General features: G+C 54.2%; 1 protein-coding gene across 8 annotated transcripts in view; it reads right to left on the bottom strand.

Annotated features, from left to right (window-relative positions):
• Zmiz1 (zinc finger MIZ-type containing 1) overlaps window positions 1-26151 on the bottom strand; it is a 214480-nt gene extending 188329 nt beyond the window's left edge. For 3 of the 8 annotated variants that reach the window (XM_074079286.1, XM_074079285.1, XM_074079283.1), the window contains exon 1: window positions 25551-26139. The gene's annotated coding sequence lies outside the window, so the exon portion shown is untranslated. Of the gene's footprint in view, window positions 1-24142; window positions 24281-25550 lie in introns of those variants that run through there. The other 5 variants (XM_074079289.1, XM_074079287.1, XM_074079290.1 and 2 more) reach the window with 5 other exon arrangements.
• Between the last annotated feature and the right edge of the window lie 182 nt (window positions 26152-26333).

Raw genomic sequence — 26333 nt, 5'->3', positions numbered from 1 at the left:
GCAGCATTCAGGTCCCAGCCCACCTCTGGGATTTGCCAGTGACATGGTTCTCATTTGACTCATCTTCCATTCGCTGTCACCCTTCTTCAGTCAAACCCCAGGAGCCCAGCAAGTCCCTCGAGGAGCCACACTCTGGGGCCTAGTCTGGCAACTCCTCCAGTCCCCAGAGGACTACTGAAGAACAAAGCCTGCACCACTCATTCTCCCTTCCCTGCAACAATTAACCTTCTGCTGATGACAGTGACCTCACAGGCCAGTCCTCAAGGGGCTGGGCCCCTGTCCCATGCCTCTGTCTCTCCACATGGGCACTCGAGTCCCATTGTGGTCCCAGCCTCAGCTTTAGAACTGGGCTTTGGGGTCACCTGGGCTCAAATCCTGGCTCTGCTTCTGCCCAGCAGGATGAGTTTGAATGTCCTACAAGTATTCATCCATTTATGCTCACAAAAGCCCTTGAGGCAAGTGGTCCTTCTGCTGCAATACCCACTTAACAGATGAGAAACTGAGGCAGAAAGAGGCTGAGTTGCCTGCCAAAGGTTGCCCAGTTGGTAAGCCTAGGAGCTGGGGTTCAGGCCCCAGCAGCCTGACTCCTAAGTATATGCACCAACCACCATGCTACACTGATGCAAAGGACTCCTGTTTTTGTCCCATGTTACCAGGACTCAGTCTGGTCAGATGCCTTGTCCTGCCATAAACCAGGTTTTGCCCAGGGTTTCAGGCCTGGTCCCACACAGCTTCTCCCTAGCCTGCCCATGGGACGTTTTCCACACTAGTTCCAACACTCTTTGTGTTTTCCTCTGACTCTAGACCCCTATATAGGAACACCCATTTGACTCCAGCAGCTTCTCTTCCTCACACTATTGAGGGGGTGGGGGGTGGCAGTTAGCATCCAAGCAGTCCACAGAGAGGCGCCATGAAGACCACATATGTTGTAAGCACAAAAGCCCAAAGTGACAGAAATTGATAAAAACTTCACCGCGCCGCTGACACCCCATATATCAAAGGCCCCAAGTCTCATTCTCTGCTTGCCTCCAATTTCTATCAGAGCTTTCCAGCTGCACATTTATTGAGAAGTTTGTGATCTGACAGGCACTGTATTACCAACATTAATGATGCATCAGTCTCCAGAATTACTGGGGAAACAGCCCAATTGATTTCATTATCATCTTGAATTCTTCACATTTCATTCTAGGCAGCTTGCTACTGGGGTCTGGACAAGGATCAAAGCAAATAAACAATGGGTGCAGTGCAAGGGTAGTCCCAGGCTGGGGACCCTGTGCTTATCCAGAGACCCTGGGCAGCAGCTCATACACCCTTTGGCCTCCTGCTCCTTCTGTGACAGCAGGAGGGCCGTGGACATAGTTGGTGGTATTCATAAGAACGAACTTCACCAGGAAGGACCAAGAGCCTGGACCAGGCCTCCCATTCATGCTGTGAAGACAGAGGTGGCCAGCGGGAGGCAGAACTAGCCAATGATGTCATCACCATGTACCCGGGGCTCGGGCAGGGGCCACATCCAAACCTGAGCCTGTGCCCAACAGCAGGCCTGGCAGATCAGCTAGCTCTCTAGAAGTGAGGGAAGCTTAAAGGGTATGCATAGTACCCACCTCATTTGAGACACCCAGACACCCAGGCCTCCTTTCAGTTTCTCAGCCTTTGAGCATGCTATTCCCTTCCTGTCCCCCCACCATCACATAGCCTTCCTTGTCAAAGGTCCCCACACACACCCACCTCCTGGAATTTTCCATCTAGCACCTGTCTGTTTTTTCGGAGCACTCATCATGATTTATAAAGGTGTCACTTCTTGGTTTGTTTACCTGCCTTCTCCCTTTGGCTCCCCCCAGACAGGGATCTTATCTGTTCTGGTCACCACCCTGGCCCTAGTGCTAGTCCCAGAGGGTCCCATGCCCATGTCTGAGAGTCAGCAGAGATGGGATAAGCCAGCTGCTGTCAATCCCTGAAGGCTGCATTTTGGGTGGAGAAATACTGAAGAAAAAGGTCAGGGTTTTCAGAGCTCAGTCACCTCTTCCACCTCCCACTTCTGCCCACTGAAGTTCTGTGAAACACTCACTGGTAGCTCCCTGTGCAAACATTTGTCCACAGGGACTCTTTCCTCCTTCCCCTCCAGACCCATCCTCCACACTCAGCGTCCTCCATTCAACATTCAAGACGGCAGGGTCAGTGTGAAGCCAAGAACTGGAGGTCACGCCAGTAGCAGGGTTCAAATCCCCTCCGTCTCACCACTTAAGCAAAACACATAATGGCTCTAAATATTGCCCATACCTCTCCTACAAAATGGGTGTTAGAGGCCTGAGGCCCACCTGTCTCCAGGAACCTTCAGGTTTAGCAACAAAGGGGACAGGTCCCTAAGAAACCTAGGCGCACAGTCAGGGCACCTTTGGTGCTAATGTCTGGAGATGCTTCAAATCGACCAAGAAGACTGCAATCCAGGGACCCCAGAACAGCCTAGAATGGTAAGAACTGGCTCTGAGGAAGAAGAACCCTGTGCCAAGGGGTTGGGGACCGGGGTATCTCTGGGTGGTCTCTTCATGGCAGTGTTGGTCAGTGCATCCCAGGCCCTCAGTGATGGGCCAGGCTCAATAAGACAGGTAAAGCACCGTCTGCACTCAACAGCAGTAGGACAGAAGGACAAAATCACCCTTGTCTAACCGAGACCTGCTGGACACTGGGAAGGCCCTGGTGGCCAGGTGGAAAGCGGTTCAGTTAGACTCGGGATAGCCTCGAGGGAGGGTCACTGTCAGGAAGCAGATGGCCTCATCAGGGTGGCCTTCTAACTGCAGGTATTAAGGTTATTACTGTTATTTAGCATGACCTGGAATTAAGTCAGGAGAATGTTTGACTTAGTAGTGCTCTGACTTGAAAACAGGTTTTCCCCTGAAATAAATATCACCGATGTAATTTACTTAGGAGCAGCCACCATGGGGCCAGCTCTATGCTGAGCACTAGCCAGACCTTGGTATATTTCATCCTCCTAACAACTCCATTGTCCTTACTTTATGCCCATGAAACTGAGGTGCTGAGAGGGGACAGCGAACACCACCCACAGGTGGGAGGTTCAGGATAGTGAGTCCAGGCTGGCCTGAGAGCCCAGTCCTTGCACCGTAAGGGGTGCATAGAGTCCCCTGTAGTCCAAGACCCACTGTTTTCCAAAGGGAACAGTGAGATCCAGGGAGGTCTCTGATTGTTTCAAGTCACCCATGCCATCGGCAGGGCCATTGTGGACCCTCATCTCTCTTCATTCTCAAAGTAACCTGGGAAATAAGTAGGACCTGCTTCATAGCCAGGGATCAGAGCCTTCAAAAAAAGAGAAAGAGCCTTCTGGGGGCAATGGGAGGGTTTGGACTTGGCTATGAGCTCAGCAGACTGGTGTCACTGGTCAGCTGGCTCTAGCCTCCCAGGACCAGCTTGAGTGCTCCCTGGGGTTTCGAAGAGGGCAGAGGCTGCCAGACTCCAGCCCTCGTAGCCTGGAGTGGTCCCCATGTCAGTGTCCAGCAGGCTTTGCACCTGGCACACCACACCAGCAGCCTCTGTAAACAGGCCCGGCTGCAGCTGGACTCACCCGCCTGGCTTGTGCCGGGGCAGCCAGGTTGGAGGACGGGTTCCTTGGCATTTCAGCAGCCTTCTCTTACTCAAGCGGCCTCTCCGTCCAAAGGGCAGCTGTGACGTGTGCAACAGGCTGTGGTGTCAATGTGAACCCAGCATTGTACGACTGGGGACAGACAATGCCCTGGGCCGACTGTTTATTTATAAATCCACTCAGTGCTCACCGAGGCCTTAACATGTAGCTGCTCTCCCCAAATGCAAATTGGCTTCTTCCTGTAAGTCAAACCGGCTTGCTTGAGCAGATACAAATCATCCCGACAGGCTCTTTTATCTCCTAATACAGAAAGGCCTCTGCACCCTCTCCCTGAGCTGCATGGTGCCTCAGGGAGGGGCCACTAAGGGCTTTGGGAGAGAAGGTTCTGGGTTCAAATCCTGTTGCCAACACAGTCTATCTTTGCAGCTGTAATCCCTCCACACAACACACCATTTAGGCCTGTGAGTAAAATGGGGTACAGACAGTCCCTCTCTCTTAGGCTTCCCTGAAGAATTAAATTAGATAATGTATATAAATTGCTCGGCATGGTGCAGAGTGCCTAATAAGTCTTGAGTGTGGCGGTGGTTAATAATTGTCATTATTAAGTGAAGCCTGGACCTGTCACCCATTTGTTTCTGGCTGAGTGGTTTCTGGACAGTCCTTTCTGCTCTCTGAGCCTCAGTTTCCCCCACAACTCAGGAGCCTCCTGGAGCCACTCTCCTATTGGTGGCAGCTCAACCGCTCGCCTGCCTGCATCCCATTCAAATAGCTCTGGGGGTGCTGTTTTCAGTTCTCCCTCATTCTCTCAAGGGCTCCTTTACTAGTACAACAAAATCTGTTCTTAAAACAAAAAACATCTTACAGGAAAGCAAGCTACCTTACTCTGCAGCTGGGGTCCAGCGTCGCCAGAGGGATATGACTTGGGCACAGGGATCTGATAAGGGTGTGTCACCCACTAAACTAATAAGGGCCTCCAGGGAGTGCAAGTAAACATAAAATGGCCCTAGAAGTCACCAGAGACCAAGAGGTACACACCGGAACCTCCTGGCTGATGTCCCAAGGCTTAGGAGCGGGTGTTGCTATGCTGCCAGGGCAACAGCACCTGCCAGGTGATTGGAACCCTGCCCACAGAAGGCTGCCCCTAACCGCTGCCCAAACCCGCGCTCCTAGCACAGAGTGCCAACACACACTCCCCAGGAGCCACAGAGCAGGAGGGATCAGACGGACCCCTTCTCAGAGGAGAAAGCAAGGCCCAGGCGAAGGAGGCGACTGGCCCAAGGTCACATGGCCTGTTGGTAAAAGGAAACCCAGATCCATGGGTGGCCTCCAATTAGGAGAACAGAGGGAGGCCAGCAGCTACAAAAGGGCCACACCAATGTGGCCACAGCCTTTCCAGAACAGGAAGAAACTCAGCAATGTCAGCTCACAAAGGGTCCCCTCCCTGGGTCATGACTCCTTGCAGCAACTGAGCAGACAGGCTGGGCTGGGGCTGTTGAAGCTGCCAAGGAGTTGCCCTGCCGAGAGCCTGCACCTTGCACCAGACCTGACCTTCAGAGTCCTCCCCTAGCTCCTTCCTCTTGTGGTCTGGAGGGGAGGGCCGGGGAGGAGGTGCCAGCCCTCTCACCCAGCACAGGTAGGTTAGTTGGCCCTACAGGCACCCAAGAACCTCCACTCACTTGTGTAATTAATAGAGCTCCAGTCCCCTTCTCTAGCCCTTGCATCTCACTGCCACCAGATGAATCTAAAACATTGCTGCCCCTGCCTCCCTGCTGGACCCACCTATCCCCATCCATCACTCCCTTCAGGATAGGTGTCTACACAAACACTGCCTTCCTTGGGGTCCCAACCATCCTGGGAGACTTCACCCCAGTTATTCCACCAAAATCCACTGGCACTAGCTGAGCTGACCCACATGCTTTCTTTGTTCATGTCCTTCCACCTCCCTGAAGAATCTTTCCTCTCCCTCCTTCTTGCCTGGTTCCATCTTCAACACTACCCCTAAATGTCCCTCTCCTCCAGGCAGCCCTCCCTGACACTCTGCCCATGCTCATCTCTCATCTTCTTAGCCCATTTCTCTGGACCACTCAGTACTTCCCTATTCCACTGAGCAGCAAGGCTCAGTTCAATTTAGATCAGGAAACTCTTGGAGGTCAGGGTCTCAGGATTTTTGTTTGCCCATCATTTCATTCAAGAAATATTGCCTTAGCCTATGCCCTGATGGCCCCATGTGAGGGAAGACAGGAGATGATGGTCTGGCCTGCTCCAGTCTAGAAACAAGCAAAGAGGCAGCAGCTGCCAGCCTGCACAGTGGGGCTGCAGTGGTGAAAGCGGAGGGCTGTGGGAATGAAGGATAGCCTGTGTGGGTTCCCCAGGGGGGAGCAGCCCTAGGCCCTGGCCACAGAGATGCACTAGCCCATCCATTTCTGGTGAAGTGACACTGTGTCAGGGTTCAACACAAAGGAGGCTGAGGTAGGGGGAGAAGCAGGTTGGGCACATGTTGGCCCCCAACACAGCACAAAGGAGCCCTCGGCCTTGGAGTGAGGCCAACTTCTCCCCACAGACAAGGCAGCAAGCTGAATGGCTGCACGGCCTGGCCCTGGGGCATCCCTGACTCCCAAGCGGGTTCCCTCGAGTCTCAGCATCGCCACGGTGGCAGCCTTGCGGGTGGGCACCTTCTTGTTTTGTTTTTCTGAGCAGGCAGCTCCAGATGGACCAGCGATGGGAAATGCACCGACGCTCACACTGCTGGCTCATGGCCTAGCGCCCGGCCCCTCTCTGCGCCTCTCAACATCTACGCGAATGCTTGCATTGTTCTCACTGGCAAAGCTTCTCTGGAACAGAGCACAGACTTCTGGAGAAATAAATAAATGGGATCCTACGTGCCAGGGTGGCGCCTCCAACTACCTCCCCACCTCCAGCTCTGTTACCCGGCGTGTGTCCCACACCACTGCAGCCCTCGGCCTGGGTTCACGAGGGCTTTCTGCTGCTCTGAGCACTTCTCTCTTTCAAAGCAGAGCACCTCACACCACAGCCACCAGGGACCCCAGCTTTGCCCAGGTGATGAGGACAACCCTCCAATTCAGTGCCCCATGCTGCCTTTCCTTCCCCATTGCTTCAGGGGTGCCAGAAAAAACAAGCATCAAAGGCACTAGACCCATGAGCCCCTTTTCCCATCTGTGCAATGGGGCGACTAAGCTCAGTGATGGCGTATTGTCTCCCTGGCCCCACCTGCAGTCTAACTGACCAAACCTGAAGGGTACACAACCAAAGCGCTGGACTCCCTCAAGGTAGAGAGAGGAAGAGAAAGGCAGGATGCAAGTGAGGTGGGCTATTCGTGGCTGCAGAACCTTAAAAGCTGGTAAAAGGCTTTATCCTGCACAATGATTTACAAAGTGACAAGCAAAGTAGATTTACCGAGACAGCATGAAAGGAGACCACAGAAGTAAAATCACACTCCAGCTCCCTATGTCTCTGCAATCTGCCCCCTCTGCTCCGAGAGCCAGGAGCTCCCGTGGGCACACATGGGCACACAAATGCAAGAAAGGGAGCAGCCAACCTGGGGGTGGGGAGCGGGAGATGCACAGAGGAAGGGGCAGGTCTGGCCCTTGTCCTGGGAGGAACGCTGGCCCGCCATCTCAGGTGCAGCTTGGAGAGGTCTGGTTCCTGCCCGTACATGTGATGAACTCACAACCCTCTATGCCAAGGAGTCCACATTTTATAGATGAAGACATTCCCTGCAGGGAGCAGGCAGCAGGCATTTACCCTCATCCCCCATGCCCAGCACCCCCAATTCCTACCTGCCTTCTGTCTGATCCTACATAACGGTCCTAGGGTTCCTCGCAGTTTTCAGTGCCCAGTGGGAGGGATCCACTGCTTGCCCTGGTCTGCAGTACTGGACCAAAACCAAAGGGGAATAAAACAGAAGGCAACCCCCCCTCAGCTAGGTTCATCTTGGAGAAGGAGGGTAAGCTGGGTTAACAGGCATGACCCGTTCTCTGTCCACGCCTGAGTCCCTGAATCTGTTTGCACAAGGGTCTGCCACTGGTTAATGCGGTGGTGCACTCAACTCCAGCTGGGTGGGGGCAAAATGATTCAAGATGTTATTGTTCCAGCAAGGGACCACAGAGGGGCTCTCATTGAGGCAATGAATCCTACCAGCCCCAGGGAACACCAGCCAAACACCTGAGCAGAGCTCTCTGTCAGAGGAGCAGAGCTGGCAACTATGCCTGTAAGGTTACTCATCTACACCAACATACCTAGTCCAGCAAAGAAAAGTCAAGATGAGACCTCACACAGGGGGAAAGACCAAGATTCCTCTTAGCAGCTGAGGAGCCCAGAGCAAATTTAACTCCTGGGGAAGCCACCTGCTGCAGAGAGCTGCTGGGACAAGCTCAAAGCATTGTGTCTGGGGCACAATGTTCTCCAGGACTGAGCACAGTGTTCCCAGTCCACCAGCTCCCCTGGGACCAGGGGGCAGCCTGCACTGCAACCAAAACAGGATAGCAGAGATGGGAGGATCGTAATCAGGGGACTAGCCTAGAGACCCCCTAAACCACCTGCAGCCTGTGCTGTGCTCTGGTAAGGCCTGGCAGACCAAGTCCCCACAAGGATTATGAGGCTCCCACATGTCCCTCCCTGTCACCTCTCACTGACACCTGGAGGCTCCCAGCTCAGGGAGCTGTTGTCCTGCGCCTTTAACTGATAGAGCCCTGGGACGTGCCTAGGCAGGCCTGAATACCCGTGTTTACCCAACAGAAGGGTGGCCCTCCCTCCCGCCCACCCTTCCCCAGCTGGCAGGCTACAGCCATTTGCCCACAAACTCGCCTGGTGTGTAGGCCACATATGAGGCCCCAGCCCCTGGCCCTGCCCAGGGTCTTGCTCAAGAGGCCCTGCGGCCTGGCCCAGGCTGCTGCTGCTGAGCCAATTCTCCCAGGAAGCCAAGCTGGGGCAGGCGGTACGGCAGGCACAGCTGACTCACAGGTGTCCTGAGACTCCACAGCTTTGCGCAAAACAGCCTGGCCCAGGAGGTGTTAAGAGCCCAGCCTGGCCTTCAGGCTCCAACTGGTGAGGGGAAGGCAAAGGAGGGGCCAGGGGGTCAGACTTCACACATGGGACAGCTGTGACTCCAACCACTGAGGCTATTGACTTCTATCTCAAGCAAAGTGTGCAAGTCACTTCCAAGGCCCCTGCCTAGAGCACAAATATACACACATGTATTCCAAACCACAGTCCCACCAGTGCTGCGTCAGGATGGCGTCATTTATTATTCACTGTACAAGGAGCACACTGGAATGTTTGCTAGATGCCAACCACAGTGCTGGGGAGGGAGGGGATCAGGGCTGAAGGTAGCTGCCATCCTGCCAGGCGAGAGACCCAGTGGTCCGTAAACAGTGCCTGGGGAACTGGGGCACGGGGACTACCATCACTTGACTTGGCTGGCTCACAAGGGCAAGCTGAAGACTGAGCAGGCTTTACAGGATGCCTAGGAGTCCGCCAGGCAGACAGTACAGAGGGGAAAAGAGTATGCAAAGCACACACAAGTGAAAGTTCAGCAGGGACCAGAGAATAAGGGCCTTGAATGCCAGGATGTAGCATAGGAAGTCTCAGGAGTCATAAGCAGAGGAAGTGGCAGGAGCTGAGGTGTCTTTCATCAGGCCCACACCTGTGGCCAAGTGAAGGCAGGGCAGGGAAGAGGAGGGTAGAGGGAGACACAGAGGGGAAAGACAGCTGCCAGCAGAACAGAGATGAGGGAGGAGGGTGCGTTTGGAAACATTCAGAATGTGGAGTCCAGAGGCTCCCTGACAATGTTCTCCCATAAGCCAAGCTCTGAGGACAGACACTCAATCCCAGTGTCACAGTTGCAGTCCTAGGGAAGAGTCAAGGTGACTTCCAAGCTTCAGCAGGAACAGTGAGGCAAGGACAGCCTTGCTCTTAGTCCTTATGGTGGCTTTATGAGAATTCAAACAAGGTCCCCTCTCTCAAAACTCTTTACCACCATTTGCAAGAAAATTATTTAATAAATGTACAGCCTCTGGGGACTACAGTGTGAGTGTCACCCCAAGTTGTGCAGTGAGAACATGCACTACAGTCACCTTAGCTGACACTGTGCCACTAAGTGGGAATGAGATGAAGGGTTTGAGGCCTGCAACTCAGGCAGGTAGAAAAGGCTGATAAAATCTAATACACAGAGGTAAAAACACTTAACAAAACACAGAACAGCCAAAGTAGAGTGTTTGCTAACCCTCCCGGCCCTTCTGGCATCAGAAATCTAAATAAAATGAGAGATAGAATTATTTGCTATATGGATCCAAAAAAGAAAAAAGTAGCTGTTCAGACAAGGTAAATAAAGGAAATGTAAAAAGTCAAGCCAGAAAGCACCAGCTTTGAAAGACAGGGGCAATCAAAGTATAGAAAACCAGTTCTGGTCTTAGAGCATTCAAAAAACATGATTTGAAAAAAGAAAAGAAAATGTAGAAGTTCCTACAGGCTAAGCAAAACTGTAGCCAGCTGACTGTGGCTAGCCAAGGGCTTGCATCCAATCACTCACAAATGCACCACGCATCACTGAGGGCCTTTTCTGCTCCAGGTACCATTTGGGGATAGAGAAATAAGACACAGTTGGTACCTTACAGTGGGGACAGATTGAGGGAGAAGAAGGCGGAGAATTGGTGGGGCCCAAAGAGGACACCTGGGAGACCCAGGAAGAGGCCATGACAAAACAGAGTTCTGCCAGGTAAGGCAAGGTGAGGAGAGACTCAGTCTATTCCTGTCCACACTATGAAGTGCAGACCTCTGTTGTCAAGGGAAAGACCCTTGTTTAACAAAAGTGAGACCTTCCGAGGAGAGGAAGGTACAACATAACACATGCAATCTTGTCGGGAAGGGGTCTTGTGTAGGAGCCTTGCCCGCCCTGCAGGTAAAAATGCTCAAATAGGCTTCCAAAAGAGGATACGGATGCAGAGGTGCCTCTCAGTGCACCCATGGGGTGCAGAAAGCAAGGGGCATGCCCAGATAAGAAAGCTGATGGGTGGCAGAGGTGGACAATGGTCTGCTGACACTGGCTAGAGCCACTTCCCAGTTCAAATGCCACCCTTGGGACTACTGAGCCCAGTGCTAGAAATACAGGGAGCAACAGGAAGCAGCAAAGGCACCTCTGAGTAGACACTAGGGTCCCTGACCACTAGGCACAGGTCAGAAGCAGGGAGAGGTACTTATACATGTGACAGAATTCACATTATTTTCTGCATGTGGGGGAGGGGGTTGCACACTTGCGTGTGAACTACAGATTGACCCTAAGGCCTCATAAATGCCAAGCAAGTGCTCTACCCCCAACAACACCCCACCCAGGACTATCATATGTAAAATTTTTAAGCTTCTGTTTCCCAAAACACAGGTTCCCAGGGGCCTTTCTTAGGCCACAGTCCATGTGTGCTTGCTGCTGACAATCCTAAGAAGGGCTTTCACTGGGCTCCAGGGAACACAGGCTGCCTGCTTCAGCCTCCTTCTTTGGCCCTGGGAGGCAGGCACCCTTTGCCCATTTCACAGATGAGCAAACAGGGACTTTAAGTCCCAGGCCTGGCAGGGAGGCCAACCTACTGCTACGTACCAGGCAGGAGCCAGGGTGAGTGCTGGCGGCAAAGCCCTCTACCCGATCTGCCCAGTGTCAGGTGCCAATGGCAGTGAAGGCTGGGCTCAGGGCCTGTGCTGAGCATCTTGGATCCTTGGCCTGGCTGGTTTGGAGAGACCAGGTCTGAGCCTGCGTGGCTGGTGCTGAGCCCAGAGCTTGCCCAGGAGCTGCAGGGCTGTGAAGGAGGCCAGCAGCCCGGCCGTGGTTTTGCGCTTGGTTAAGTCGTGGCTTCTGAGCAATGAAACAGAGAAGACACAGAGAGAATGTGCTGCTCACCCACTCAGCCCACCACTGCAGGCCGGGGACAGCCTCTGGGGCCACATCAGGACATGCCAACCCTGGGATGGCAGGTTGGGGTCTATATAGTACAACACCAGAAGGTAGAATAGGCAGTGTCCAGTGGAGGCCAGGGCCACCCCAACCAACACTAACTGGTTCACACCACCCTCAAGGTGAGGGAAGGTGACTGAGGGCCTGTGAGGTTCAGACCAGAGTCAGCTGGCTTGGTTTTCCCCACTAACCTGCCCCCCTGCTATGCCCACTGCACTGTAGCCATCAGAACTTCCCTCTTGGTGCCCCTGCAGGTCACAGGAGTCTCAGTTTAGTCACCAAGGGCCAGCCAGGCCACTGAGATGGAGATCGTGGAGATACTAGACCCAGGCAGGCTTCTTGTTAGAGAGAGAGAGGGGTAAATAAAATGGAGAAACTGAGGCTCAAAGAGGGCAAAGGGACTGCCTGTGGGAAGATTGGAGTCATAGGGATTTAGAATGTTGGAGCAGAGAGCCAAGTAATCCCAATATCCCTGTCTTGCTGATGGGGAGACTGAGGCTTGGGAGGGGAACAGGCAGGTCAAAGGTGACTCTGAACTAATAAGAACCCAGGATCATCATCCTGGGCTGATCCTATGGAGCCAAGACAGAGCTGCCTTCTTTGACCCCAACCTCTAGTTCAGGAAGTTACAACACTTCCTTGTTTCCATAGTAACCAGCTACTGCTCCAGGAATACACTGAAATGTTTTTGTTCCCTCCTTTGTGTAGGCCCTGGGCCAGGCCATGAGGACACAGAGCGGAAAGAGGGGGTGTGAAAGGAGACACAGTCCCACCCCAGTCCAGGATGATCCCAGGCAATGGAGTGCGGCTGGAGAGGCGTGGGACAATTTTCGGTGAAGAAATCCCCAGTGACTGAGACTATCATGGGAAGGAGTTCAGAGGTGGAAGCTACTGAGTTGGGCTCTTAGGGGTGAGTAGGAGTTTGCCAAACTGAAGTCGGGAGGAGCTGACAAAGTCCCGGGGCTTGAAGGTGATTAGAAAACTATGGGGCATAGGGTAGAGGATACGAAAGTACAGGGAACAAAGGCAAGAGAATTAGTTGAGGAGGAAGAGGATGGAGACCAAATACAGTGTCAAAATCCTAAGTGGCGACTAAGGTACCAGAACATTTTCCTAAGCCTCTGCTTTACCAACTGTTCAATGGGCATCAGAACAGAGTAGCTGGAGCACAAAAGGCAAAGGGTACGAACCTCCAGGACTCAGAGACTTGGGAGAGTTCTCTAGCCCCAAGCCCCTGTCTGCTCTCCGGAGGTGGACAGGCGTTCCCAATGGGCTTCTGAGCCCAGGCTCAGTAATCTTCAAAACACATTCGGGATCTGACCTTTCTCACCATTTCCAGTGACCACTCTGGACTTGGGTTATTGCAAAAGCCACCCAGCAGGGCTAGTGCAGCTGCATGGTACAGAGTTTGTGCGAGGCTCTGGCTCAGACAGTTCCCCATCATCACCAAAATAAAGGCCACACAGCTGGCCTCTACTGCAACACTTGTCCCCTGCAGCCTCCTCTCAGTTCACCAGCCAGAGTGATCATTTTAGAGGGCGCATTGGAGAGCCTTGGTCCTTTGTTTAAAATCCTCCAGTGGCTTTCAAATCACTGAGCATGAAATCAGGAGCCTTTCCTGTGCTCATTAAGACCCTCTGCGACCTGGCCCCTGGTTGCCTTTAGTCTTACATTTCTATCTGTGTCCTTCCCTCATTCTATCCAGCCACATTGGCCTGGTCTTTCCGAGTATGCCATATGTGCACCTTGCACAAGGACTTGGCACACGCTGTTCTCCCTACCTACAGAGCTGTTCTCCCAGATGTTGACAGGGTTTACTCCCCTAGCTCCCTGAGGTATCTGCTCAAAGTCTTTCCTGACCTCCACCCCCCTCATCATCATCCTATATATCACCTTATCCTGACCTGTTTTTCTTCAAAGCACTTACCGTAACTCATGAGAACATTAATTTGTTGACCTGTTGACTGACTGTCTCAACTACTTGAATGTAAGCAGGGCCTCTGTCAAGTTCACCACTGTATTCCCAGGGCTTGCACTGGTGCCTGGCACAAGCAGGTGCTCAACAAACTTGATGAATGGACAGGGGATCCCATCTTTCCTGGGGAGCTGGGCAGGGGAGGCACAGAAGGACCCCAGGTACTGCTCTCCCCAGGGGTAGAATGCTCACAGCTCTTGGACAGCTAGGAAGTCAGGCTCCCAGGCTGGCATGGGGACACACCAGCACTGCCCTCCAAGCACTCATGCTCCTCAGACCTGTAAGGGAAGCAGGGGCAGCTGGAGGGCTGGAGGATCCAGGAGAGCAATGCCACAGTTGTAGCTTTCCCAGTGGTCCCATTCCATGCACGCTTGGCCACAGCTGGAGGACCAAGGACAGCCTTGGCGAGCAGAAGGTAGAGGCAGAGAGAGAGGCCAGGCTTTGCATCTTGCTGGCTCTGCAGCTGGCTGGCTTCCCTCTCTAGGCCTCAGTTGCCTGATCTGGAGAATGGGGATGAAGAGGAGTGAGATAGGCAAACTGCCCAGATCCCTCCTGCTCAAACAGTCTTTGGTCTCCGGGCCCTGGGAGGGGTCACAGGAACTGAAACTACAGTCACAAATCCAAGCCATGGTCCCGACCATGAGCAAGGGAGCTCCCAAAACACTATTCTCCTCACAATAACAGCTGGCAAAATACAGGGCAGCCCTGTAGGGGGCCAGGAAGTAAAGGGAGGTGCCCTCCTCTAGGGTAGCAGCCAGAGGACCTATCCTCCCACAGAGACCACAATAAACTAACACTTTCCTGTCCCCAGACCCAGTGGCTCTGGGGGGCACAGTCAGAGGTTCAGGGGCCAGCACCTTGTGAGATAAGGATGGAAAGCCCAGGCAAGGTGGCACCATTACCACAGCCATAGAGGGTCCTCTCCCCATGCCTTAACAGCTGCTGCAGAGAGGCATGGTGAAGCCCAGCACATGGTGAATGGTTGAGATGCCTGCATTTTCGGTCAAGCTCTGCTAGGGACTTGTCCTTCTGGGGTCAGATTCAGCAGCTAATGAGGGAGTTGGCCTGGGTAGTCCCCACAGCATTTCTGTACCACCCTTATCATTACTGCACTCGGTAATAAGACACTACGCTCCCTGACACAGTGGCGCTACAAAGTGTGTGACACTCCACACCGTGCAAAGTACTGGCCTTCTCATCAGACTCCCACAACAGTCCAGAGCGAGGCTGTAGCAGGAGGCAATGCCAGGAATGCTGACTTCAAATCCAGCTCTTTGAAGAGAGCCCATGGCAAGGTATATCCCCATCTCCATCTCCCAACCCCGGCTACAACTCCAGGGCAGATGAGATGCTAGAAGGAGCTGGGGAAACAGACCCACCTTCCTGAACCACTCCACGTGTAGGACACTGCTTCATCAGCAGAAGCCACACCACTTTCTTACCCTCTTGCCCTAGTGATCCACTGACGAGGGCGCCCCAGCCCACTTCCATGTCTTATGACCCAAGTAGGTTATTTCCCAGTTGGGCTGGAGGTCTTCAAACTGCCCAGGCTCTTACCAGAAGCAGAAAAAATTAGGAGGCCCAGGGGACGCCTCCTCCAGGGAGCCACTCAGCCTACTCCAACCTTGGAGTACTATACCTAGAGAGGATGGGTCCCTGTTATTCCTGAGAACTGAATTCCCCATACTCTCCATGGTCCTGGGATGAGAACTGAGCCACAGGTACACTGGAGGATCCATACTATGTGGAATTTTCCCAATGCAAGGAGCTGCTGGGAAGGCAAGGAGCAGTCTGTCCCTGGGGGTAGGAAAGGCCACATAGGAAGAGGCTCTGTTGGGGACACTGCACACAAGGCATAAGTCATCCATGGGACGGGCATGAAGTGAGGTAGAGCCCTGGGGTGGGATAGATCATGATTCCCAGGCACCTCTGGGATGCTGGTTAAGAGGGAGATCATCCAAAAGGCAGAGAGCCTGAGGATTCAGGGCCTATAAGGATTGCAAGCCCCAGTGCAGGCCCACTCCTGCTCCGCAGACTAGGCACAACAGAAATATGGTGTCACCTGGCTGGGTGGGGGACATCTGAAGGCCATCCTTCTACAGGCCATCCTTTTTGCTCTTCTTCTGGGATCTAAGGCACCCAGGGTCCTTGAACTCAGGTGGGCCATGCACACAGAATAGGATGGCTGATGGCCAAGGAGTCCCCTTGCCCACGCCCTGGCCAGCCACAAAGCCTACTTCTCAGAACCCAGAAAGTAGGATGCATAGGACTGTGAGCCTGGGAGGAGACACAACTCACCTGTTGTCACAAGACCAGGGCCAAAGCTTTCCTCAAGGCCTCAGGCTGCCTCTCCCCACAAGCAGCAGGATACCTCAGGGAAGGGCCCCTCACTAAGTCATAGCAGCGAGGCCTGCTGAGGACTAAGGGTTCTCCTCTCTATGTAAGTGCCTGACCTCCCAGCCCACCCCCCACCCTTTGCCCATGAAAAGGAACATTAACTCAGGCAGGAGAAACATGCCATGCAGTAACATGGTTGGAACTGGCCTCCTGACCCAGAGGACATAAGCCTGAACCCATCTGACCTTCTTAGAAGAGGGAGTGAGCGGGAATGTCCTCCTTCCACCCTAATCCTTTGCCCCCCCACCCCCCAAAACACACACCAGGACTGTATCTCACAGAGAACAAGATGGGATGGTTTCACAGCGAGGTCAGCTGCCACAGGAGGCCACACCTGCCTGTCACTCACCCTCCGTCCCCTGAGGCCACCCCAGCCCTTGCCAGGTCTTGTGTCCCAGAGGATTTCCACTGTTAGTGACCCTGGTCAAATTCCTTGGCCTCAGTTTCCTCATCAGTAAAATGGCAAGCTAGATTAGAAGCAGGAATTGTAAAAACATCTTTGTGGCAGAGAGGTCCCAGACCTGAGTTGGAACGTGGGCAGGAGGAGGCAAGCAGCAAGACCATGGTGCCATTCCACTCAAGAGCTGGGGACTTTAGACCTTCGGATCAGGGCCGTTGCTCTGACACTGCTTCCAGGTGTCAGCATTGATTTAGGGTCTGAAGAACATTGAGGACTGTCTCTCCAGAAAAACACATGCTTGCAGAGATGTGCCTGCAGGTGCAAGTGGCCAGCACCCTGTGGGCTGGGTATCCTCGAGGCCTATCTCTAGAGACATAGCAGGGATCCCACCCTTTTGTTGAACTGGTCTTGCTTTGGGGACTGCCCAACCACAAACAGATTTGTGGTCTAGTAACAGAAAGAAAGGAAAGAAAAGAAAGAAAGGAAAGCGAAGGAAGGGAGGAAGGGAAGAAGGGAGGGAGGGAGGGAGGGAGGAAGGGAAGAAGGGAGGGAGGGAGGAAGGAAAAGGGAAAGGGGGAAAAGGGGAAAGGGAAAAGGAAAGGAACGAAAGGCAGGCCAACAAAAGTCACAGAGATCTGCAGCTGGAGGGCAGGTAGAAATCAGGTAGAGTTTTCAAGAAAGAAGGCTACAGAAACTACAGAAAGGACTTCTGGGCATAGTCCTGGTCCTCTAACAGTGAGACCCGCAGGAAGGTGGTTCTGCAGTAAACCATCTAGCACACAGAGAGGTACGCCAGAGCATTCAGCCTGGGATTTCCCAACTCCATCCAGTTCCATTGGTATCTCCCGTAGCGACTCTGCATAGGAAATGGGCAGTGGGAGTATACTACAGGTTTGGGAAGTACAGTGCAAAATTAAGGGCTCCTTGCTCCAAGATTTCCTTCTGGTTGACAATTTTCCAGGAGAAGGGTGTGCCCTGCTATCCTGAGAACCCACTTTGGAAAACCATGATGTTATCTCAGCTCATGATTGATGTCAGAGATGTCAGTGACTGGTCAAAAGTCGAACAGTTCAGTCCCCTTCGCAGTGATTCTGCACAGTGGTGCTCAGGCAACAAGGAATGGTACATCCCTGGCCTCCTTGTTTTCACAATGGGAAGGAAAAATGTTCTCATACAGGAACCCGGATGCACCTCCAAGGGGAACAGGTTTCCTCGGAGGGTTGAATTAAGTTGCACATGAGTTATTACTGGGGGGCTCTCAGAAGTGACAGCTGGCCCTTCCTGCTATACAAAGGAGAGACTAGACAAAGGATTGGGAAGCTTTAGTTGGTCCTGAGGCAACTGGATCTTGGACAATCAGTGAACTGAAGGTAAAGTCATGATAGTGACCAAGGCTGCTATTTCTTAAGCACTTAACTATGTGCCAGGCATGGAGCTTGCTCCATCTCAATCATCAGTAGGTTAGTGATTGTTATAGTATTAGTAAGTCTTTTACAGATGTGGGGGCCAAGGTCAGAGAAGTAAAACATAAGTTGACCAAAGTCCTGGAGGTCACAAAGGGTGGGCTGAGAGTTGAGCCCAAATAGCCTAGAAGAGCCTGAATTGTTAGGATTGATGGTAGGCCTTCAGTAAGTCATTCGAAGGTGTAGACGACAATAGAAACATCAGTGGCACCCTGTACACCTCCCCACCCAGGCCCCACAGCCAGCTCCTTCAGTGAGATACCCTGCTGCAGAAAAGCCATCTTGCTGTTCAACCTGCAGTCAGCCTCTGCACCTCTCTGGGCTTTGGGTTTCCCTACCTGCCCCCAGAAGAGTGGACAGAGACCCTCAAAGAGTTCTGCCCACTTGCTAATGCCAGGAGAAAATTTCAGGACTCTTGCCAGAGGTGTGTGGATTCTGTTTGAGTTCAGCCTGGCTGCTGGCAGGAGCTGTGTGCCTAGTTTCCTAGCTGTGGTCAAGGTCCACCAGGGAACAGAGATGGGAGTTGGAGCAGGAGCCCTGGGGACGGGGCAAGGTCCAGGCACTGGTATCAACTCCTTCACCCAGAGCCCAGCCCACTCTTCTTCCTGCATGCTCACCTGGGCCTGACACAGGTGACTCGTGCAGGGTGGGGCAAGAAGGCTCCTTCTTGCCCCTGTTCCCCATCCACACTGGTGACAACAGGAACAAACAGCAAGCCATTAAAACTGCAAAGGACAAAGTCAGCACATGGAGGGCTGGGGAGCAGGTAGAGGAATCCACCCATCCTCTTAGCGTGCACAGGCCCTGGTAGGTAAGAAACTCTGCACCCTCTCTAGAAGGATTCTGTGTGACTTAGGCTCACATCTGTAATGTCATCAGTCTTTAAAAGACACATGAGGTTCTAGTGCCAAGGGGGAGCTCCATCCTCCACCCCCCTAACGCCCCACCTCCACACTGTCAGGGGCCTGGGGGTACCAAGAAAAGTTCTTATCTGGAAAGCTCAGAGATGAGGCCTGCCCTCCCCAAGTTCAGTGGGGCTCCTGAGTCACGACAGGAAAAGCATTTGTTTATGTGCTCAAAAGAGAGGCTAAGGAGACTGGGTCTGGCCAGCAGTAGATGTTTGATAAATGTTTAATGAACTTCTGGGCTGGGAGAGCCCAGGTGCCAGGCCTGGCTATGTCACCCATTCACTGCTGACCTTGGATGAAGATGATTGTTGCTTTCCAAGGTTCAGTTTCCTGGGCTAGAAAAAGAAAGGCAGAACAGGTAACCCAATCAGTCCCCCTAATACTCCATGCTTAGGACTTCAAAGCTAGAAAGGTTCCCAAGTGGAGAGAGGCTTCCAGGCACTGCTCCCTGCTGGACAGGAGGGGGCTGATGGGGCAGGGGCTCTGCAGACCACACAGCTATCCACTGTAGCATGGCCCAACGAAGTGGGATGGATGAGCAGACCTGGGGGAAATGTGAATGGAGAAAGGGAAGAGAGAAGGTGGAAAGTGGGTGCAGTTTCCATTCAAACCAGACTCCAACAAAACATTTTGGAAGAGCCTTTGAATTACAAAGAAGTTGCATTTTAACACCATCCCCATCAGTGGGACCTGGGCATTTCCAGCTCTGCTCTCAGCTTGGCAAGGATCTGGGAAAGACTGGTGTGGGGTTAGGGATGAGCTTCTCTGGGGGGAAAGGGGGACAGCAACAGTGTGTATGTGTGTGTGTGTGTGTGTGTGTACAGGTGCTTATACACACAAATGGTGAGTGGAGTAGGCCAAGTAACTGCCCATTGTGGAGCACGCTTGAGCAAAAAAGAGGTCTGCCAACCCCTGTCTCTAGGGACACCATCCCCCCACAATTCCAGACCTACACTGAAGTCCCCAGGGACAAAGATCACAAAGTCAGACCACAAGTCCTTGACACTCTGCCACTACCAGCCATTGAGGCTCTCAGCATGGTCCTGTGCCTCTATGGGCCTCAGTTTCTCCCTTGGTTAAGGTTTGAGCTGGGTGATCTTGAAGGGCCAGGTCTGTACTAACAGCCTGAGATGCTATAGAAAAACACACATCTACCATCACTCAGGCCCCCACCCTGGAGACCTGGGAAGGCGGTCCAGGTCCCCAGCTGGCTGTCGAGGGCTAGGGTTGGGCAGAGTGGAGTCCCTACACCGTCTGTCCTCAACAGCCTGCCACGGCTGAAACCTTGAAGTGGTTACAATTACAGCCGGGCTAACAGGATTAGGGGAACGTTGAAATCTAAGAAATCTAATTAGCTCAGGCACCCCGGCCTCCCCCAGCACATCCTGTAGTAACCCCAGCAGCTGGGCCTGACTGGAGGAGCAGGCCTAGGCCTTCCCAGTCTGTACTCATTACCTGCACAGGTGTGCCAGGCTAGGCCAGGCTTCCTGGAGAGGTGCCAGCTTGAACTGCCCAGCTGCCTACTGCCCTAAACCCCACCAGCCGCAGCCTTGCCAGAGGGTGGCACTCAGCTAGGCTCCAGAAAACCAGCTATAGGGTGCCAGCCATAAGGTGACAGGACCCAAAGGCCTCATGGAGCATAGCCTGGGGGCTGACTCAGTCAGAAAAGGGGCAGTCTGAGTCATCTTCAGTATCTGTAGAAACCACAGCAGCTGGGAGACCGGGCTGGAGCACCTCTTCATCCTGCCCCAGAGCCAGGGCCCAGGGTACAGCCAATTCACACGGGTGCCCTGGGCAGACAGCAACATTTGAAGTTCAGAGCAAGCTTTGGCTGAACAACACTGTGCCCCAAGAAAAGGGGCACAGCTGTTGGGAGCATGGACCAGATGAGGGGAAGCCAACCTGGACCTTCCTGAAACAACTCCTCCTTAACCTCTTTCCTCCTTGCCCCCATTCTTGGGGTCCACACATTCTGCTCAGCTTTGTAGGGACTCTCGCACAGCTTGCAGAGATGCCCATGTCTGTAAGACTTGGAATTGAGTCCTGGCTTTGCCATAAGTAGGCTTCTCTGAACCTCAGTTTTCTTCTTTGTTAAATGGGGACATTTCCAAATATTAGCTAGCTTACATTGCTGTTACTGAGGTTAAACAAATTTGGATACTGCCTCTAGATCCACCAAGTACCATACAAAGGAGAGGGGCTGTGGTTATCCCTGTCCTCATGCTCCCTGTGGCAGGCAGCCAGCTGCTGATGGTTAATAATTTATTTGGACTGATCTTCCTGCCCTCTCTGGACATACACTTCTAAGGACCAGCACAGTTCTGGGTCCCATGGGCCGCAGTAGTCACACTATGGACTCTGAATAAACATGTTGGCATGCATGCTAAGTCCCCACCCTTGCGATGCAGCCCCCCTTCCTGGTCACACCTGCTCCCAGGAGAGAAAGTGCCAAGAGGTAAACCTGGCACACAAGGCAGATGGCAATGAGCCACTGCCCTTCCCCACTTTCACAGGTTACTGTCAATAGGGCTGGCACCAGCCATTGCAAGGATGTCCTCTGACACATACATGTGAGTCTGGCCTGCCTGGACACAGATCTTGACCCCATAATTGTTAAGGAAAAAATAAGTCTGGCATGGAGAGTTCCCAGTACCTCAAACACAAAGTGAGGGTCCAGAGGTGTGGATTTCCAGAAGGAATGCAGCACAGGGGCGGCACATACCCTCACAGTAGGCTGGACAGACAGCTGCCAGGGAAGTGAGCAGCTTCTGGAGAAGGCATCTAGCCCCTCCACTAGCCTCTTTGCTTTCTCTCCATTCTGGGCAGAAGCCTGCCTGCCATCAGGGGACACATACCCTGGGCTCACACACCCACATCTGCCTCATCCTCTCAGCAACCAAATGAGACAGTAGGCATTCTTCCCCTGGGCCCATTTTACAGATCAGGAGAGTGAGGCCCAGCAGAGTAAACTTATTGGTCCACAGCAGCCAGCAAGCTGCAGCCTCCTGGCACCTTTTCCTCCCCTCCCCTTCTCCAGAGGTTGTAGGTACAATTGCTGTCCTCAGCCTCCCTCCATCCCTGAGGGTAGGCCTAAACCTCTGACTCACCATGGAGCTCACAGTCCATGAAGGCTGCCACCCCAGCCTCAGGGGCTCTTAAGGACAAACAGCCCCCCTCTGAGGACCTGGGCAGAGGCCACTGCTTCCTGCTGAGAAGATCCAGCAGTCTCCAGGCCAGACTGCAACAGCAGCATAGGGTAATTAAGGCAGCTGGCCTTTGTTGTCCACACAAAACCTAAGGAACCTCATAAAGATTCGGCAGTGATAGCAGCCAGGCAAAGGCCCATGGGAGCAAGTTATGAATGAAAACGTATGGGACCCAGTCACCACCTGGCAGGCTCCACTTCCTGGTTCCATGACAGAGTGCCCACAGAAGCTTCCCAAAATTAACTTGTCAGTGCCCGGATTTCTTAGCGCTACATCTTACCCTGAGACCTCAGGTCAAGGACACATGTTGGACCCCAGCCCAGACCAGAAAACTCAGTATCCCTGGCTTGCTTCATATGCAGGTAGCCTTGGATCTATACTCTCAGGACACACAGGCCTCAAAGTGTCTAGTGTCTTCCTTCTTCATCCACTTCCCATTAATGGGAGGAAATGAAGTTTGCAGCTCTTCTCAGCTGGGTCCTTCCCCTGCACTTTTCTGAAATAAGTCAACCCTATGGACACCTGTCCTATGCTGGGTCACTCTATGGGGGCCAGAATGGAGATGATATTGTGTTGTTATAGCTAGGGAGTGTGTGTGTGTGTGTGTGTGTGTGTGTGTGTGCGCGCGCACGCACGCGCGTGCATGTGCACGCGCAGTGCACACATGAAAGAGAGAAGCAGAGAGAGAAAGAGACAGACTGCGATTGTACAGCCAAACCCCAGCTTCTGTGCCTTTCTTCACTTTGCCCCTGGATTCTCCTCCCCCTTTTCCTTAGGAGGGAAAAGGGACATTTTGTCCCCACAAAGAAGCCAGCAACCCTTTTTTACATAGACAAGGCTATTTATTCAAAGTTTTTCGTAAGTCCAGCAATTTCTTACTCCCAGTGCTTCTCCATGAGTGTATTCTGAATGCCTCAAAAACCCAGTCCAACTCCTGAAAACTCTATAGCTCCTCCCCCAGCCACTGCCACCAACACTCCCAAGTCTAAACTTCTGAGATTTACATGTGAAAATGTTTCATAACAGTGTGACTTGGGACGCTTCTGTCGTTTTGGGATAAACAAAACTCAACAGAAATCATAAAACTCAGAGGAAAAAGCCACCTCCCTCCAAGTGCATTCCCAGCCCCAAAGCCACACGTGCTCTCTAGCAGATAGGGCTTTCAATGTGTCTTTTGTTTGATGCTGGTGTTTCAACATCCTCAACTTGAAGAGGGAAAGGTCAGCATAAGGCTCCCGGGTATTCACAAACCTTCCCAGCTTCCACACAGGGGCCAGACAGCAGGGAGAGAGGGGCCAGGAATTCCCTCTTTTTTGGACCCCTTCAAAAAAAAATAGTTTGACAGGGTAGGCCAGGGGCTTGCTCCCCCATCCAAACTTCCCAGATAGTTTACAAGTAACTTTCCCACTCCCTCCACCATGCAAAAGCTAGTGAAGGCCAGCTACCCGGTTTTCCAGCCCCAGCGCCTGTCCCTTTATCTGTACCTTGGAAAAAAAACAATAACAAGCAAACCCAGGCACCTCTGGGAACAGCCTCTGGCCTTCTGCCCTGCCCTGTGTAACCAGCCTGTCCTCACACCCACGAGGGAGGAGGGAACTGCTCTAGTTAACCCTCTGGTCTACCAGGCCGGGTTCCCAGGTTGCAGCAGAGAGACAAACTGTTGCTCAAGAAAAGCCTTCAGAAAACCCTTGGCACCAGGAGGCAGCTGCAGCTCTCAGCGCTGCGTACCATCAAGTCAGGGGCTTCCACTGGCAGCTGCCTACTGCCCTTTTAAATCTCCAGGGTTGGGCCGCCCTACTCTCCATGCCCTGAGCTGTCCACCCAGGGGGCTCCGAATGTCCCTGGCAGAGCAGAGAGGAGGGAAAGGCTGGCCGCGCGGTGCCCTCACCCGGCCAGCCCAGCCGCCAGCTTCTTGGAGGACCTCAGAGAGAACATTTGTTTGGGCTGCCAAGTTAAATCTTCCTCCCTCATGTCAGGGCATTGGAAAAGCAGTCAGGAGAGAGGGAAAGGGGGAGCGCGGGGGAAGAAGCAGCGGGAGGGAGGGAACCAGCGAGGAGGGTAGCTCAGAGCCCCAGTTATTCCGGCACTGCCTGCCCAGGAAGCTGCATCTCCAGGCAGGCGCAGCCTGGGCTCCGGGCACCGAAGCAGGGACCTGGCCGCCAATCTCGCCCGGTTGGGCGCTGGGTGCCAGGCGCCCCTGGCCCCGGCCTAGGACAAACCCTTACCCTGCACCCGGCTTACCTCTACCGGACAAGGTAGAGCAGGATGGCAGAGGAGGGAAAAGTTTGCCGCAGGTAGAGGGGTAGGACAGAGCGGCCCTACGGACGGGCTGTTCCCCAAGGGAGGGTGGGGGGCCCGGGTTGGCTGCCCAGGCGCTCTCCCGTCCGCCCGCCCTCCCGCCCGGGTTGTTTACATTCCTGGAGTGTCTTTTAAACCCTGGGCTGTGGCCGGCTCCCGGCCTTCTCCCGCGGCTCCGGGGCAGTCTCCCGTGAAAATCTGCTGGCGCACAATGGCCGGGAAGGCGGCCGCCCCTCGCCCGCGCCCCCACCGCTCCGGGGCGGGGAGCCTACCCTCCGCACCGCGCCCTCTCCCCGCCCGGCCGGCTTCCTGGACAGATGTCCCCGGTGAGGGGACGACGCGCACCGGCTCCCAGGGCCCCAGACGCCGAGGCCGCGCTCCCCACTGTATTCTCCCCAGTCTAGAGCCCAGGAATGTGGAACAAGCTTCCAGAACCAGCCCCCCGATCCCGACCCCAGCTCCAGTCCTAATCTGGCCCCTCAACCTCCGCCCCAGCCGGCCTCTCACTCCCCCGGGGCCGCGGCCGCCGGAGACAGAGAGGAAGAAAGAACACGGGGAAATTACTTTCGTATTTGCAACGCGCGCGCGCACACGCACATCTTCCCTCTGGGCTAGTCTCCTGGCTGGGGCAGCCCAGTCCAGGCGTTGGCCTGAAAGCCCCTCGGGCTTCCAAAGCCCTACAAGAAGCCCCTATACACACACCTCTTGGCGTTGCCAGCACGTATCGCGCGCCGCCTTTTCCTGGGCAATTCCCCCACAAACAACTTAACCGCGCCCCCACCTCCCATTTACAAAAGTGTATGTTTTCCCTAGAAATTCAGATGCACAACTTAACACCACCATCCTTTGCCACACTGAAATCCTGCTCCTTCCCAGTCGGTTCTTATACGCACACAGGCGCACAACTTCGCATCTCCCCAGAGGAGGCGAGGGAAACCCAGGTGGTTCTTCCCCGTTCTTTCCCTTCCTGCTGCGAATCCGGGTCCGGCCCGGCCCCCGGGTGCTCAAAGCGAGGGCTGTAGGCGCGCCGGCAGGAGGCGGGCACAGGGTCCGCGCGCACACAACCGCACTCGCGCCCCGCACACCCGACGAACCCCGGTCCCCGCGTTCAGCCAGAGCCGGCTCAGCTCAGCCGGGTGCTAGCCTGCCGCCTGGGCCTCCGCCCCCGGCCACCGAGGGGAGTGCACGAAGCCCACGCCACCGGCCGCTCATCCTTCTCACCGACCCGAGTGGACCCTTTAAGGGAAAAGCCCCAGTACTCAGTACCCCCAAGCTCGCACCCCCGAGAATCCGCGGGGAGTGGGAGGAAGCCTCGGGGCTAACGGACGCCTGGCTCTGTCTCCAAACTTACCGGGCGCTGTGAGCAGCACTGCCGCCGCTGGAGGACGCGCCGCCGCCACCACTGGTAGGGCCGGCTGGGGCCGGGAGGAGCGCAGCGAGGGCGCGGAGATCGGCCCGGCTCCGGCTCCTGCTCCGCGCTAGCCGGGGCTGGGGTCACCGCGCTGCACCCGCGCTGCTCGCTCGCTTGGCTGCCCGATCGCTGCTCGCCTGCTCGGCGGTTCGCTTTCCCGGGCGCCCGCCGCCGCCGCTCGCTTTTTTAATGTCCACAGACAGTGAAAAGGAACTCGGCGTTAGGGGGTGAGTAAGTGAATCAACTCGCCCGGAGCCGAGCAAGTTGAAGTGTCAGATTACATTGGCTATTCTATTTCCAAAGGGCCCCGCGCCGCCGGCCGCTCTCAAAAGCCGGCGCGGAACCCAGGCCGGAGCGGAGCGCCGCGCCGCCGCAGCCGCAACCGCCGCCAGCGCTCTGCTCTGCTAGTCTTGGCGCTCTCTCTCGCTCTCGCTCTCTCTCTCTCTCGCTCTCTCTCTCTCTCTCTCTCTCTCTCTCTCTCTCTCTCTCCCCTCTGTCTCTCTCTCTCTGTCTCTCTCTGTCTCCTCTCTCTCTCTCTCCCTCTCTCTCTCCCCTCTCTCTCTCCCCGTCTCCTCTTTCTCTCCCCCACTGCTTTCCCCCTCCAACTCCCCCCCTCCCCGCTCACGCCGAGCTCTCTCTTTCTTTCCTTTCCGCTTCTCTTCGATCTCTCCTTTCTCTTCTTTTCCTCTCCGCTTCTCAGTCTCAGCGCTCTCCCAGCTTTTT

This window comes from Castor canadensis, chromosome 7 (assembly GCF_047511655.1).
Source record: "Castor canadensis chromosome 7, mCasCan1.hap1v2, whole genome shotgun sequence".
Lineage (NCBI taxonomy): Eukaryota > Metazoa > Chordata > Mammalia > Rodentia > Castoridae > Castor > Castor canadensis.
The sequence above is the reverse complement of the archived record's forward strand: the minus strand, read 5'-3'. Positions and strand labels throughout refer to the sequence as shown.